Raw genomic sequence first — 8,654 nt, forward strand, 5'->3', positions numbered from 1 at the left:
GGCCACCAACCCTGATGTCACCCCAGGACAACCTTCACGACTAATTGATGTTTAAAGAGCAACTGGCTTTAAAAAGCAACACATCCCTTTGGAAACTGCCTATGTGGCATCGATATGAATCAGAAACAGTTATTTTAGTGTCAAAATGAATTAAAAAAGACCATTTTGGTCATAAATTCAGTCTTGTCTAAAACAGAGTTTGGAAAATTTGTGCATCACAACGGATAAATGAAGGTTGTGTTTTTATTTGACGGTGTCCATTTGCCCACTAACATGGGGTGAGCAGCTGCAGTGATTGCTCTCTATCCAATAGCATAAACAGTGAGACATACCTGCCTTCCAGCTCCGACTTTGTTGACATAAGACAATACTTCACACATTTGTTTACTTGAGAAATACTACACCAACACTTTAGTTAGATGTAAAGTTGATCAACTAAAACATCCTCGGCAAAAATATCAAAGTTATCTTCGATTCATTCTGGAAATTTAGAGGAAATTAAATTGGCTTCCATGTCTACAGTGTCTCATGGGGGACAAACATCAAGACTGAAATCACATGCCAATCGGAGTGCTCAGTGGCTCAATCACACAGCATAATTCCTACTCCTTTGGGCCACTAAATGGCCCTATTCTCCCCCACCATCGTCCACAGCCAGTCCGCCACCCGTCTGGCCCAGAAGGCACACGTGGGAGTTTAATTGCCTTGTATTTCCATAAATGAGTTCATTACATTAACAGCTCGGCCCACGCCACATACTTTTGACCTGCCACAATTTGTTATTGTATTTATTAGGCTGTCAGAGGCTGCTTCCCTCTCTCAGAGCGTGTCTGAGAGGAGAAGGTCAGGGGCGGCCCTGGCACAGGGCTCCTTTGTGATACGCAGGCCAGGCGAATGAAAACATGACAAGAGGCATAGGCTTGGAATGCAAGGCCTCAGTCTGGCATAAATCAGGGCTTTTCGGGAGGGGGGGGGGGGGCGGAATGTTGGATGCAACCTTGATTCAAACTAGGTGTAAACATGATATTAGGGAATCAAGGAAAGTTAATGCATGTTTTATTTGTACTACAAATGTGACCACGTGTAACTACAAATAAACATTTTCTTTGGGGTGTGACTGAAACAAACAACAAATTGAATTTACAAGGATGTATTCACTTAACAGCATTGAAAGCCTTGCTAATACCTGACTGAGACAAACTTGAATGTCAAAAATGTCGAGGAGAACCTGACTGCACACACTTGCTAACCTTTACAAGTCAGTCATCCACAAAAAGCCATATTAAACACAGGAAAGCATCAGTCAATGTAGGAGTCCAAGTTATGGGTCTGTGAAAGACTGGTCATGCCTCTGAGTCTCTTTAATTGAGTGATATCTGGGGAGAGCGGAGAGGTGGCGGAGACACACTCCAGGTCGTCAGAGAGTGGAAGTCGTTAATGGGGGTTGGAGGGAAGCATTTAAACAACATCCTTTCCCGTCATGATGCTGAGCAGATTGCCAACCTGCCTGGTTCCGAAACCAATGTGCTCCATTCATGAACTATGTTCCTCTCATTCAGTCCGCATGAAGACATGGCTAGCTGGTGCAACTCTCTGTTTCACAACCGCAGTTCCCAGTACACATTAGGAACATGCTATTTCAAAAAATTTGGTGAACTCAGTAGTATCCTCTTAGATTTACTCGAACTTGTGGTTCCTCAAATCAGCTTAGAAGGAAATCAGTGAAAGCCCAGAAGCCAACTGACACACCCGTGCCTTCTTCAATGCCTTTTGAAAGATCCTTCAACAGCTTTCAACAATGACTGTGCACTGTGGAAACTGTCTTCGACATGCTACATACACATGGGCCGTAGATGAATTAGATTGTGTTACAACTCATTGCAAATGTGTGAAAATATAAAACTCCCTTGTAATACAGAAAAGGCCAACCTGTTCTCAAGTTTAACAACAGGTAGTGTGACAGTACTAAAACCGTTGCTTAAAGCTGAGGCAGCACAACAAATTAAAGATAAACAAAGTCCTTGCTCTGATGCTAAGAACTGATGCTGTGGATGGCAGAGAGAGAGAGAGAGAGAGAGAGAGAGAGAGAGAGAGAGAATGAGATGGAGAGAATGAGATGGAGAGAATGAGATGGAGAGGGGGGTTCAGCTCACCGAGCACACTGGCTCTATGACTGAGCAGCTCTGAAAATGGATATGAAGGGATGAGCCACGCGAGTCTCCCCTGACGCCATTAACGCAACTTAATGGAACGGCTGGCTCCACGAGGCCTCCCCATCCATTATCTCTGTGGCTCGGCAGAGCTAGGGTGGGCGCAGGCCCACTGTACTGTCTGTCTCACTGCACTGACCTTTCAGACAGCTGCCTCTCCTCACCAGAGGGCCCAACCCAGTACCTCTCCTTCACTCCTACAGCTCATCCATCACACATACTTGTTTTTCCTCCTTCCTGTCTGTTTTATACAAGATGGTGCTCCGTTTTCATAAACAGGCAGTAAGAAGTAATGTGATTCTCTCTCTAGGAGTATTTAAGGATCAGACAAACAGGTATGCTTCAGTCCTGATAGGTCCAGATCAGAATGGACATACAGGGTGTGTATGGGAAATACGGTACTCCACTACCCTTGAGAATCTGGGAAATCCAAGTTCTAGTGAGAGAGATGCCGACCAAATAAGCTTGGGAAGAAGAATCCCCATATTACTATATCTCATTGGTATTCTATGATTCAAACAACGCTTTGTGTTTCCTAAATGCTTCAGTGTGCAGCTCAACCTGCCACTGGTGAAAAAGAGAGAGCATCTCCTGAGAGTAGGAGGAGGACTTGGATACACAATGCTCAGAAATTGCTTACTTACTGCTGGCTAGCTAATCTCTCGCTAATCTATCATGGTACTTACTCACACACTGATCGCATCTTTTGTTTAGTCCCAGAAAAAGTGTTTTTCTCGTCTTGGTCTCAGTGGGGGGTGAAGGCTGGAGCAGATCGGGACATCCCCAGGGACCATTGAAGGGATTCGGGGTCACAGGGAACAGAACATCACCCACTGCATGTGTTTACAGCACATACACTGATGTTCCCGTTGGTCAGACACCGGGTCCATAATGTACAGTAGAGTGCCCTTATTGTCAACTGGAAAATCTATTAACAATTTGACCACATCCGCTTTTATTGGATAACTTGGTCTGATGATCCCACCAAAATGGCATGCAGATTTAAGATTTAAGAAGAGAATACGAATATGTGTTTGCCATACAATAAAATACTTAACAATATGTTAGCTGTTTCATGTCTATTCTTGTTATCAGTCTTTTAGCCATTACTTGCTCTCTGTAAAATCCCTTTTCTGAAACAGGCCCTCTTATTAAGCTGGTCTCCAAATGATAATTGACAGAATAGATATGAAGAAAATATATGCCCGGAGCCATATACTTAGAGAGTTAGGCCAACTTTTAGAATTTTTATTGAACCTTTATTTTATCAGGGAGTCATACTGAGACCAAGGTCTCTGTTACAGATGAGCCGTGAAATACATAAATGACAGAAAATACACACATCAAAATATAAATACAAAATGCAAGCAGAAAGAAAAACATGATAAACAAACACATTCATCAGTAATAAGGTCTTCAATCAGCTTTCTTATTTCTTTTTTGACTTTTACCAATTTTCCGTGATATCCAATTGGTAGTTACAGTCTTGTCCCATTGCTGCAGCTCCCCTTAAAGTGGTCTTAACCCGGAAGCCAGCCGGTATCGGAGGAAACACCTTCCAGCTGGAGACCGGGTCAGCTTGCAGGCGCCCGGCCCGCCACAAGGAGTCGCTAGAGCACGATGGAACAAGGAAATCCTCGCCGGCCAAACCCTCCCCTAACCCGGACGACGGTGGGCCAGTTGTGCCCTGCCTCATGGGTCTCCCAGTCACGGCCGGCTGATTTAACTAAAAGCTGATTTACCTAACTCAGTAGTGACCAAAGGAATTTGCAGAGTTTGCCATCCCCGAGACCGGGTGTGGTAACTAATGTTTAGTAATGATGTTAGGTACAGTGGGACTTTATGTAAAATGGCTTTATAAATGAAAACATAGCAATGTACCAACCTATGTGACATCAAATAGTGCCAAACAACTTTATAGTAGTGAATGGAGGGATGAGTACAAAAATTGTCACCTGTAATAAAGCGCAGTGTGTTATGATAAACTGTATCTAATGGCTTTAATGAAGTGGCAGCTTGTCGCCATAGTCCAGGACCAATAGGAACGTCGACTGAATAACCTGCTTTCTACTATTTAGCGAGAGGCAGGACCTGTTTCTATAGAAGAAGACACTTTTTACTCTCAGCTTCTTTAACTAACTCATCAATATGCTTTTTAATAGACAGTTTTTCATCCATCCATATGCCCAGATATTTGTAAGCAAGGACACAATCAATATGGACACCATCCAAAGTACATATGGTTAAATCAGACTTATTTTTACAAGCTCTATAGAACATATACCTAGTTTTACCTGCATTCAGATAGAGCCTGCATTCAGATAGAGGCTTGTCAATCGTGGGGAAATAGCATACACAAAAGTATCATTGGCATGGCATACAAGTGCAGGTTGCAATTTTTTTACAGACATACTGTATATAAATAAATATTCCTCATGTAATGTTAATGGGGAACTAACATGGCTGCCATATAATGTTGTAGTGTCATGTAAATGCATCATAATGCAGAAACTGCATTGGTCCAACTCTCTAAACACATGGCTCTGCCCACATCTAATTGGTTTTAATGCTTTGTTTGCTTCTTCCCCTCTCATAAGCCTGGGCAGAATTACACACACAACGGAAATAATGACTACCAAGGTCCATTAAGTGAGATGGCAGGACATCATCTCGCCATTAATCTCCCACTTAGCAGAGCAGCTCGCCAGAGAGATAGAGCGAGAGAGAGAGTGAGAGAGCGAGACAGACAGACAGACAGACAGACAGACATGGCTTTATACCGTGCAGGGAGTACCAGTACCGAGTCGATGTGCAGGGGTACGAGGTAATTGAGGTAGACATGGACATCAAGTAGGAGTAAAGTGACTAGGCAACAGGATAGATAATAGACTGTAGCAGCAGAGTATGTGGTGAGTATGTGTGTTTGTGTGTGTGTGGCCGTATGTAGTGTGTGTATGTGTGTGTTGGGGAGCCAGTGTAAGTATGTGTAGTCCAGTGGTGGAAAAAGTACAAAATTATCATACTTGAGTAAATGTAAAGATACCTTAACAGAAAGTGTTACCTAGTAAAATACTACTTGAGTAAAAGTCTAAAAGTACAGTATCTGGTTTTAAATGTACTTAAGTACAGGGGTAGAAAAATAACTCAATAGCCATACTTGAGTAAAAGTACAAAGTAAATGTAAATGCTATACATCAAATTCCTTATATTAAGCAAACTTGATTATTTTAGTAAGAAAGTGGGAACACTCCGACCACTCAGACATCATTTACAATCACAGTAGTTGTGTTTTGTGAGTCAACCAGATCAGAGGCAGTAGGGATGACAAAGTGTGATAGGTGCCATAAATCTGTCCTGCTTGAGCATTCTAAATGTAACGAGTACTTTTGTGTGTCAGGGAAAATGTAAGGAGTACATTATTTTCTTTAGGAATGTAGTGGAGTAAAAGTAAAAGTAGTCAAAAATATAAATAGTAAAGTAAGGTACAGATACCCCCAAAAACGACTTAAGTAGTACTTAAAAGTATTTTTACTTAAGTACTTTACACCACTGTTGGAGTCCAGTGTGTGCATAGAGTGCAAGAGAGTTCATGCAAAAAAGGGTCAATGCAGGTAGTCTTGGTTGCCATTTGGTTACCTATTTAGCAGTCTTGTTTAGCAGTTTTATGGCTTGGGGATAGAAGCTGTTCAGGGTCCTGTTGGTTCCAGATTTGTCACACTGGTACCACTTGCTGTGCAGTAGCGGTGAGAAAAGTCTATGTCTTAGGTGGCTGGAATCTTTGACATTTTTTTTGGCCTTCCTCTAACAACGTCCTGAATAGCAGGGAGCTCGGGCCCCGAGGGGGAGGGGGGAGAGGCACTGTTGTACGCTCTTCACAACTGTGTGGGTGTGTGTGGACCATGTTCATTTCTTAGTGATTTGGACACCAAGGAACTTGAAGCTCTCGACCCACTCCACTACAGCCCCATAGATGTGGACGGAGTGAATCTGCCCCGCCGTTTCCTGTCATCCACAATCAGCTCCTTTGTCTTGCTGACGTTGAGGGAGAGGTTGTTATCCTGGCACCAGACTGCCACGTCTCTGACCTCCTCCCTATGGACTGCCTATAATTATTATTACTATAATGCATGGGTCAGGAATACAAGTCAATGGCTAATCAAACAATAATAGTACTACCGCCTGTTAAAAATATCCTTAAAAGTATCATCTTTCTCAGCATACTTCACCTGTCAGAAACCAATCTCTGTCACTAGTAGAAGCAGAGGTTGAGCATCCTATCCCATAATTCTATTTGGGTTTAAGACAATGACTGTTTGACATCGGTCTACAACAGGGGTGGGCAACATATGTCCCGCGAGTCGGTTCCGGACTGCGAGCCCATTTAACTAGCCCGTGCGAGGTTTGTGTAAAAAATCTATTTTGTGGAAATTATTATTATTATAATAACAAACACTGCAGGCCACACTGCAGGGCCTGTGGCCACACTGCAGGCCACACTGCACTGCAGGCCCTGGGGCAGCAGGGTAGCCTAGTGGTTAAGAGCGTTGGACTAGCGACCGGAAGGTTACAAGTTCAAACCCCCGAGCTGACAAGGTACAAATCTGCCCCTGAACATTCAGTTAACCCACTGTTCCTAGGCCGTCATTGAAAATAAGAATTCGTTCTTAACTGACTTGCCTGGATAAATAAAGGTAAAAAAAACAAAAACATCTAAAGGTAGAAATTAAAATGGAGTTGCACCTCGGTCGTGTGGCTGCCATTGTTATCAACGTTCTAAAGACGCTGCAGCCATTTTGATGGTCAAAAGTAGAAATGGGGCTCATGACTGTGTCGTCTAAATTACACTATAGGGGCTTGGGAATATGATGGCATTGCAAAAGTAGGCACATATTTAGTAGGAAACAACTTTTCCATCACCATTTTGTCCAAGTCTGTTCAAAATAGCTAGCAATGTTAACATTAGCTAGCTAAAATCTTGATGTCTCCCCTCAATCTTAGCTAGCTAACGTTATACTGCATCTAAAGTCAATCCGCCGACATCGGAATGATGACAAAAGGTTTTCCTACTAATTATGTGCCTTCTTTAGAAATGTCGTTGTGTTTTCAAACCACAGTAATAAACTTCAGACCAAATCTTAATCAGCCCCCAATGAGGATGCATTCAGTAGAATGCTCAGCTGGACATCCGTCCTAAAACGAAACTTCAAAACAATATTGTGATGCAATGTGCAACCAATGAATATGTTTTCAAATAACTATAACTACCCCTTTTCTGGCCAGCCTTTTGCTTTTGATGAACAAATCAGTTGGAAGCAATTATGTAATCAAAAAAAGCACATAAAGGCTTCATAATTCATAAAGGTCATGTTAACTGACTGATATTATCTCATATAACAAAATATATAAGATCTCCTAAGCCTGTGTTAACCTCAGAATTTATTTTCTGTGTTTATCTCAAAACCATATTCTTTCCCCATTAATCTTCTCCATAGGAATGGCTGAAAACACCAGAAATAACTATTTTCCATTTTTTAGGACTACAAGCTGGCGAGCTCTATGGAAAATGAATATAGTTCTTGCAGGGTTTATGGATAAACTCTGAAAATAAGGTCTGTGGTAAAAACCCAGGTTTAGGAGATTGTATACATTTTGTTCTATGAGATCATCTTCATCAGCTAGCATCATTTTTATGAATTTTGAAGCAAAAGCCTGTGTTCACATCAGACTTTATTTTCAGCATTAATCCCAAAAGCCTATTCTTTCCCCATTCATTTTCCCCACAAGAATGGTTGAATGAACCAGAACCAGAGCTCTGCTCCTACTGAGGAGTGCCAATATGGCCGACCGGTGGCTTCCAAGCCAAAGCAGAGGAAGATGAGGAGAGCGGCCCAACACCGCAGAAAATCTGTCTCCCTTGAGCAGGTGGCGTTTTTGTTGTTGTTTCGCCCACCAAGCAGAGAGTTTTTATATGGCGATCAATAAAGCCCCACGAGGTGTCATAATACCCATACAACCATAATACCCATAAAATGTTTTTTCCAACATTCATTTTTATAATAGAGGATTTTAGAAACACTTAAAATAAGGACTACGTTTCGTGTAGGTTTACCCTTGTGTGACGTTTTGAGAACCATGTGAATCTCTCTCGGACAAGGTGACTTTTATCAATATATTCGGTTCTATTTACTCTCAGATTTGAAAATGCTAATTAGCATCAAAGTAGACATCAAGCAAAACTACAAATCCCTGCAAGCTCCTGCACGTCATTTCTAGCTGACACCTTTGCTAACAGCTATTGTGTGAATTTAAAACGTACACAAGACAATTCACAGAATTGTCCATTTAAAGAAACGCTGCCAATTTATTAATTACTACCTAGCTAACATTAGAATTGTCCATTTAAAGAAACGCTGACAATTTATTAATTACTACCTAGCTAACATT

This window comes from Oncorhynchus masou, chromosome 24 (assembly GCF_036934945.1).
Source record: "Oncorhynchus masou masou isolate Uvic2021 chromosome 24, UVic_Omas_1.1, whole genome shotgun sequence".
In the NCBI taxonomy this organism is placed as follows: domain Eukaryota; kingdom Metazoa; phylum Chordata; class Actinopteri; order Salmoniformes; family Salmonidae; genus Oncorhynchus; species Oncorhynchus masou.